This window comes from Psammomys obesus, unplaced genomic scaffold (genome assembly GCF_907164565.1).
Source record: "Psammomys obesus unplaced genomic scaffold, mPsaObe1.curated_primary_1811, whole genome shotgun sequence".
Lineage (NCBI taxonomy): Eukaryota > Metazoa > Chordata > Mammalia > Rodentia > Muridae > Psammomys > Psammomys obesus.
In genome coordinates, this window is record NW_026585894.1 from 18,821,969 (window position 1) to 18,830,326 (window position 8,358).

At 45.3% G+C, this 8,358-nt stretch overlaps 1 pseudogene; it reads right to left on the bottom strand.

Moving 5' to 3' along the window:
* Positions 1 to 2,654: 2,654 nt before the first annotated feature.
* On the bottom strand, positions 2,655 to 3,375 carry LOC129670949 (mRNA turnover protein 4 homolog; annotated as a pseudogene).
* Positions 3,376 to 8,358: the final 4,983 nt, after the last annotated feature.

Sequence of the window (8,358 nt, forward strand, 5' to 3'; positions counted from 1 at the left end):
AATAGAATCGAAAAAACAATAATAAACCCACACATCTACAGACACTTGATTTTTAACAAAGACACCAAAACCATTCATTGGAAAAAAGAAAACATCTTCAATAAATGGTGCTAGTCTAACTGGAGGTTGGCATGCAGAAGAATGCAAACAGATCCATATTTATCATCCTGCACAAAACTCAAGTCCAAGTGGATCAAAGACCTCAGAATAAAACCAGATACAGTAAGTCTAATAGAAAAAAAAATGGAGAATAGCCTTGAACTTATTAGCACAGGAAACAAATTCCTGAACAGAACAACAGTTCAGGCTCTAAGATCTACAATTAATAAATGGGCCCTCATGAAACTGAAAAGCTTCTGTAAAGCAAAGGACACTGTCATCAGAACAAAATGATAGGGAAAAGATGTTCATCTACCCAGAATATATAAAGAGCTCAAGAAGTTAAGTACCAACAATCCAAATAATCCAACTAAAAAGAATTCAAAAAAATTAAACAGCAACAAACCAAATAACCCAATCAAAAAAAAAACTGGGCTACAGAGCTAAACAAAGAATTCCCAACAGAGGAATATCAAATGGCTGAAAAGCACTTAAAGAAATGCTCAACATCCTTAGTCATCAGGGAAATGCAAATCAAAACGACTCTGAGATTCCATCTTATACCTGTCAGAATGGCCAAAATCAAAAACCCAGTGACAGCTCATGCTGGCGAGGATGTGGAGAAAGGGGAACCCTTTTCCATTGCTGGTGGGAATGCAAACTTGTATAACGACTGTGGAAATCAACCTGGTGGTTTCTGAGAAAACTGAGAATAGGTTTACCTCAAGACCCAGCTATACCACTCCTGGGCATATACCCAAAAGATGCTCCACCATACCACAAGGAAATTTGCTCAACTATGTTTATAGCAGCTTTTTTTTTTGTAATAGTCAGAAACTAAAAATAACCTAGATATCCCTCAACCAGGATACAGAAATTATGGTACATTTACACAATGAAATACTACTCAGCTATTAAAAACAAGGAAATCATGAAATTTGCAGGAAAATGGTGGGAACTAGAAAAGATCATCCTGCGTGAGGTGACCCAGAAGCAGAAAGACACACATGGTATATACTCACTTATAAGTGGATAATTGCCATAAAGTACAGGATAACTATACTACAATCCACAGACCCAAAGGAGCTAAGTAACAAGGAGGGCCCAAGGGAGGATGCTTGAATCTCCCTCAGAAGGAGAAATAAAGTAGGTATTGGAGGTCCGGTGGATGGAGGGAACTGGGTAGGAGAAGGGATTGGAAGGGGAGCATAGTTGGGGATTATGAGTAGGGAGAACAGGGGAAAGAGAGGGCAAGGTGAGAGAAGGGAAATCAAAGGGGAGGCATCTCTGGGACATACCAGAGACCTGGTATAGGGAAGGCCCCAGGAAGTCTGAGACTCCTAGAAACGGGGGATATAAAGCCTGGAGTGGCCACCTTCTGTAGCCAGGCAGAACTTCCATTGGTAGGATAAGGAAATTAACCCACTCACAAAACCTTCATCCTAAAATTTGTCCTGCCTACAAGATGTGCAAGGACAAAGATGGAGCAATGATTGGTCAACCAATGACTGGCCCAACTTGAGACCTACCCCATGGGAGAGAGCCAACCCCTGACACTATTAATGAAACTCTGCTATACCTGCAGACAAGAGGCTAGCATAACTGTCTTCTAAGAAGCCTCACCCAGCAGCTGATGGAAACAGACACAGAGACCCCCAGCCAAGCGTTAGAGCTCAGGGAGTCCTATGGAAGAGTTGGCAGAATGATTGAGGGAGCTGGAGGGGTCAAGGACTCCACAAGAAGACCTGCAGAGTCAACTAACCTGGACCCATGGGGACTCACAGAGATTGAACCGCCAATCAAAGAGCAGGCATGGACTGGTCTTAGGCCCCTTGCACATATGTAACAGATGTGCAACTTGGTCCTCATGTGGATTCCCCAACAACTGGAGTGGGGGCCCTTTCTGACTTGAGGCATGCCTTTGGATCCCTTTCTCCTAACTGGGTGGTCTTGTGTGGGCTCAGCGGGAGAGTCACCTAGTCCTGCAGCAACTTAATGTGCCAAGCATGGCTTGGTACCCATGGGGGACCTCCCCCTTCTCTGAGGAGAAGGAGAGGAGATAATGAAGGAAGGGGGGCCTGCAGTTGGGATGTACAGTGAATAAATAATTTTTAACACCCAGAGGACAAAATTTTATTCTCTCTCTTTTTTTTAATAAACTCATTTTCTTTTTTCTTTTTAAAATTTTTATCTTTATTAATTACAATTTATTCATTTTGTATTCCCCCCTGTAGCTCCCTCCCTCCTCCCCTCCCAATCCCACCCTCCCTCCCCCTTCTCCACCCATGCCCCTCCCCAAGTCCACTGATAGGGGAGGTCGTCCTCTCCTTCCTTCTGATCCTATTCTATCAGGTCTCATCAGGAGCGGCCGCACTGTCTTCCTCTGTGGCCTGGCAACAAAGTCACTCTTTACCACCTTCCCTTGTCTTTATCCATAGCAAAATAAATAGCTGTTCCCTCCAGGGGTGACATCAGTCCTAGATGGTCCAGTGGAGATGAAGAACTTGCTGGAAGGCCTTAGTCCCAAGTCCTAGACTCAGCTGTCATCCTCCTCCTCATACTCTCTCTGACTCACGTGAGCTCCCCAGCAGATCCATTTGCCGGAATCTTCCCGACCGGTATCCCACATGTATTGGATGGCCACTTTGAATTCAGCTATCTGATACCCAAAGAGCTTCAGGATTCAGGCCTGCTCTGGGGTCAGCCCGTCACTGTCCTTGCATACTTTGTAGTCAGATAACAGGGTCCACACCTTTCTTGAGGGCTGTGGGCCAGCCCAGCCACCTCAACTGTGGCTCCAGGGAATGAGGGAACTGCTTCAGGGGCCCCGGATCCAGGCTCACAGTTCAAGTTGCTTTGTCTCCAGCTCGGGCAAACGCCATTTCTATATGCTTTTTGAATCACTCATTCACCTCCTCCTTCATGCGGTTGGTAAAAAAAAAAAAAAGAAGAAGCCAACTTTACCTCTCAACTTCTTGGTGACCAGAGGCAGGTTGTCTTTGTTTTCGTCAGACTAACTGTGGGCTTCGACACAAGGCCACCATTATCACTTTGATTTTGCCAAAGAACATCCGGCTGTGCTTCCTGTCTTCCAGATGTCCTTCAGCTTGCCGTTCCTCAGGTTGGCCACAGAGAAGACGAAGAGGTACTTCCACACCTTCCCGAAGCTCTTCCAGCAGGTTCTGCTTCCATGCCAAGCCTTTTTTTTTTTTTTTTTTTTTTTTTTTTGGCAGCTTTTGTTAAGGAAACTTTCTTGTCTCGTTTGGATTTGAGCATCGCTCTAAAAGACATGTGCAGCGAAGACCCAGCAGCCCCAATAAATAAATTTTTTAATTAAAAAAATTTTTATAAAAAGCGTAGTGTCTCTTCACAGCAATAGAAACCCAAGACAAGGGGGTGAAATACCTTTGTGAATGGAAAAAGAAATCTGAGAAAACAATAAAAATACACACACAAGAATTTTAATTTGCTTTGCTTTGTTGCTCCTCATTTTCTTCTTTGTAGACCAGCTGGCCTCAAACTCAAAGAGATCCACCTGCCTCTGCCTTCTTACAGACATGCGCCACCACTCTTGACTCTGTTTTGTTTTTCTATGCAAGATTTCTCTGTGTAGCTCTACCTATCCTACACCACTCTGTAGCCTGGGCTAGCCTTGAGTTCAGATATCTGCCTGCCTCTGCTCCCTGAGTGTTGGGATTAAAGGCATGTGCCACCATGCCCAGCCAAGGACAAGAATTTTAAAAGCAATACTTAAAATTAGGCATGTTGGTAAATATCTGTTATCCCAGCACATGAGAAGTGGAGACAGGAGGATCGGGTGTTCAAAACCAGCCTCAGCTACATAAAGAGCTTGAGACCAGTCTGGGCTGCATGAGGTCCTTTCTCAAAACACAAACAAAACTGACATTTACTATTCTTGGGGGGTGGGGGGGGAGAGATGTGTTCCTCATTGAAAATGGATGGTTTTCATTTTAAAATAAGGCTTGGCATCTGCCACAGACCCATCTGGTTCAGCCTTCTCAGTGCCAAAAGGAAGACTAAGCTGTCCATCTTGCAGAGAAATCTCTGCCACCGTGCGACAGTGTCTTTGATGATCCCCTGGGAGGGAGACATGGCCCAGTGGCTAAAAGCATACACTAACTCCTCTTGCAGAGGACTTGAGTTCAGTTCCCAATATCCACATCAGGTCTAGAGCCTCTGACATCCCCCAGGAAACGAGCACATAATTAAAAATAATTTTTCAGCTAGGGTCACTCCCACAGACTCCCCAAAGCCTCCCCCATCCCAGAGATGGCCCACCACCACCACCCATTTCCACTCTCTCTCCCGGTACTCCCTGAGACTCCTAGGAGCTGGGGAATATGGAACCTGGAGCGGCCACTTTCTGTAGCCAGGTGGGATTTCCAGTGGAGGGAGAGGGGCGCCAACCCACGCATAAAACCTTCAACCCAAAATTTATCTTTCCTACAAGAAGTGTAGGGATAAAGATGGAACAGAGATTGAGGAAATGGCAAACCAATGACTGGCCCAATGTGAGACCCACCCCACAGGAGAGAGCCAACCCCTATCGCCATTAATGATATTCTGCTATGCTTGCAGACAGGAGGCCAGCATAACTGTCCTCTGAGAGGCATAATCCAGCAGCTGATGGAAACAGATGCAGAGACCCCCAGGCCAAGCTTGGGGAGTTCTGTGGATGAGTGGGAGGAAGGATTGAGGGAACCAGAGGGGTCAAGGACACGAGAAGACCTACAGAGTCAACCAACCTGGACCCATGGGAGCTCACAGAGACCAAACCACCAACCAAAGAGCATGCATGGGCTGCACCTAGTCTCATAAACTTATGTAGCAGAAGTGCACCTTGGTCATCATGTCCTAACAATGGGTGTAGAGGGCTGTCTCTGACTCTGTTGCCTGCCTCTGGCTCCCTTTCCCCTAGCTGGGCTGCCTTGTCTGGCCTCAGTGGTGGGAGAGGATGTGCTTAGTCCTGCTGTGACTTGAGATGCCAGGGTGGATTGTTACCAATGGTAGGGGGTGGGGCTTCTGTTCTCGGAGAAGGAGAGGGGGGAATGAGGACAGGGGTGTGTGAGGGTGGGACTGGGAGGAAAAGAGGGAGGGTATTGGGATCAGGCTGTAAAGTGATTAAATAAATAAATAAATGGGAAAATAAATTTTTAAAACATTTTATGTGTAAGTGTATATGTTCATGTATGGGTGTTTGTGCACATGCGTGTGGAGACCAGAGGTTGACATTGGATATTTTCCCCAATAACAGTCTACCTTATTTTTTAATGTTTAAAGTGTGAAGTGTGAAGTGTGTGTGTGTGTGTGTGTGTGTGTGTGTGTGTGTGTGTGTAGAGTTCAGAGGACAACTTTCTTTCTCTTTCTTTCTTTCTTTCTTTCTTTCTTTCTTTCTTTCTTTCTTTCTTTCTTTCAAGACAGGGTTTCTTTGTGTGGCCTTAGTTGTTGAGGACTCACTTTGTACACAGAGAAACCCTGTCTTGAAAAACCAAAATAATTTTCCAAAGTAAGGGGAACACGGACTATTTCTAACAGGATCTCAAGGGCAGGCTGTTTGACGACCCCCCCCCCCCCGGGGAGGAGCAGTCTGTTAGGCCACAGAGGAGGACTTTGCAGCCAGCCCTGAAGATATCTGATAAAACAGGGTCAGATGAAAGGGGAGGAGGTCCTCCCCTATCAGTGGACTTGGAAAGGGGCAGGGAGGAGACCAGGGAGGGAGTGTGGGGTTGGGGAGGGAATGAGGGAGCGGGATACAGCTGGGACACAGAGTTAACAAAATGTAACTAAAAAGAAAAAAATAATAAAAAAATTAAAAAAAGAAAAACCTAAATAAATAAATAAATAAATAAATAAATAAATAAATAAATAAATAAATAGATTCCAAAGCTCTTTCTGAGAAAGGCTCAGGGCTACATTGGGATCCCAAACACCCAGTGTTAGTCACCAGCCAGTACCACCTACTACTTTCTAGTCATTTAAACCGGTGCCCGAGCAATCTTCTCTAGAGGGATACTCCACAATAGTGACAGGGTTTGAGAGGCCAGGGCAGGAAACTTATCCGGGTTATACTGTAAGACCCTGTCTCAAAACAGAAGGGGCTGGGAATGTAGATAGGCTGGTACATGAGGTCCTAGGTTCGGATCTCAATACCATATAACCAGACGCAATGGTGCACATCTGTAATGCTTCCACTCAGGAGGTAGAGGCAGGAGGATCAGGTGTTCAAGGCCATCCTCTGCTACATAGTAAATTCTAGGTCACCCTGGGCTATACAAGACTTTGTCTCAAAGGTGTAAAAAGGTAAAGAAGCATGGTGATGGCTACTTGTGGTATACATAGAAGATTGAAAACCAAGAGTTTTGTTTTTTTATTCAAGGTATCTATATCTCAACTTAATCTATACTGGGGTTGTTTGTTTGTTTGTTCTGTTGTTGTCATTTGTTTGCTTGCTTGCTTTGTTTTTGTAACAAGATTTTGCTATATAGCCCAGGCTGGCCTCAAACTCTCACCCTTAGGGGTATAGCTATACTCGGATTACAGGTGCTTGCGATAACATCTTGCACAAGTTTTGTTTTGTGCATATCATCTGTTCACTTTAATACAGCAATCTGTTTGTATCTACACAATAAGAAAGAATTTGGCAGAGCCAGATGTGGTGACACATGCCTCTTACATCAGCGCTTGAGAGGATCAGGGATCCAATATCATCCTCACTACATCAAGATCATCTTCAAAGCAGGGCAGTACAGAGGCAGAGGCATGGAGAGTTCTGTGAGTTTGAGGTCAGCCTGCTCTGTAGAGCAAGTCACAGGACAGCCAGCATAACACAGAGAAGCCCTGTCTCAAAAAAAGTTGGATATAGTAGCTCAAGGCTTTAATCCCAGCACTCCAGAAGCAGAGGCAGGTGGATCTCTGTGAGTTCGAGGCCAGCTTAGTCTACATAGAGAATTCTAGGATGGCCAGTGTTACACAAAAAACCCTTGTCTTAGCTGGACATAGTGATGCATGCCTGTGATCCCAGCAATCAGGGAGGCAGAGACAGGTGGATCTCTGTGAGTTTGAGGCCAGCCTGGTCTACAGCGTGAGTCCAGGACTTGCCAGGGCTACACAGTGAAACCCTGTCTGGAGAAACAAAATAAAAATAAAAGCTAAAGAAGCAAATTAAGTAAACATTCAAATGTCAGCTTCTGACCTCCACGCACACATATATACACATAAAACATATACCACACACAAAAGCATTTTAAAAGAAAATAAAGTAGTGATCCTTTATATACAAAGGTCTTGAATTCAATCTGTGACCAAGGTGAACCTGGAATCTTTGATCCTTGTGCCTCAGCCTTCTAAGCAGCTGCCTAAACATTTGAAACTAGGGCTGGGGTAATGGCTCAGCAGTTAAGAGCATGGGCTGCTCTTCCATAGGACCAGGGTGAAATTCCCAGCACCCACATGGCAGCTCACGATCACCTGTAACTCCAGTTCCAGGGAATCTGGTCTGCAAAAGCAGCAGGCATCAATGTGGTCTATACACATACATGCGGGCAAAACACTCAGCTACACAGAAGAAAATAAACCTTTTAAAAGGTGTTTTTGAAGGTTTAAAAGCATTCTAGGCCTCCACCCCCAGGCTCAGCTTCCCATATGCCTCTTAATGCTGGGCATAGAGCTCACAGAGAGAGAGAGAGAGAGAGAGAGAGAGAGAGAGAGAGAGCAGAAGATGGCATTCCAAAACACGAGAAAAATTTGCAAGACTTCTGAGGAGGCCATCCGGTCGAGAATGGAGAGCAGGCCCTTGATTAGACTTCAGAAAGGACAGGCAGATTGCAGTCCTTACAACCGGAAGTACCTGAATTCTGCCAACCATCAGTAGAGATGTCCTCATAGCCTCCAGAAAGACTTCAGCCCAGTCAATGCCTCCATCTTAACCCGGTGGTCCCTGACTAGTGCACCCAGCTGCGTCCCAGCAGACTCCGGACCTACTGAACGGTGTGAGCTAATAGCCGAGTTCCCACCAAGTTTGAGGTAACAGAAATCCAGTAGGCTGTGTTTAAAGGTATGAGAAAGCTGACACGTTCCCGGATGGTTGGTACGGAGGGCAAATTGGCAATAGCTAAAAACTGAAGTTACCCCTCCCTTTGACCCCACAGCTCTGCCTTTAGGGAATCCTCCCACAAATATATTCACACACTTGAGATATACACCACAGCCTTATCTAAAATCACAACAGGCTGTGTGTGG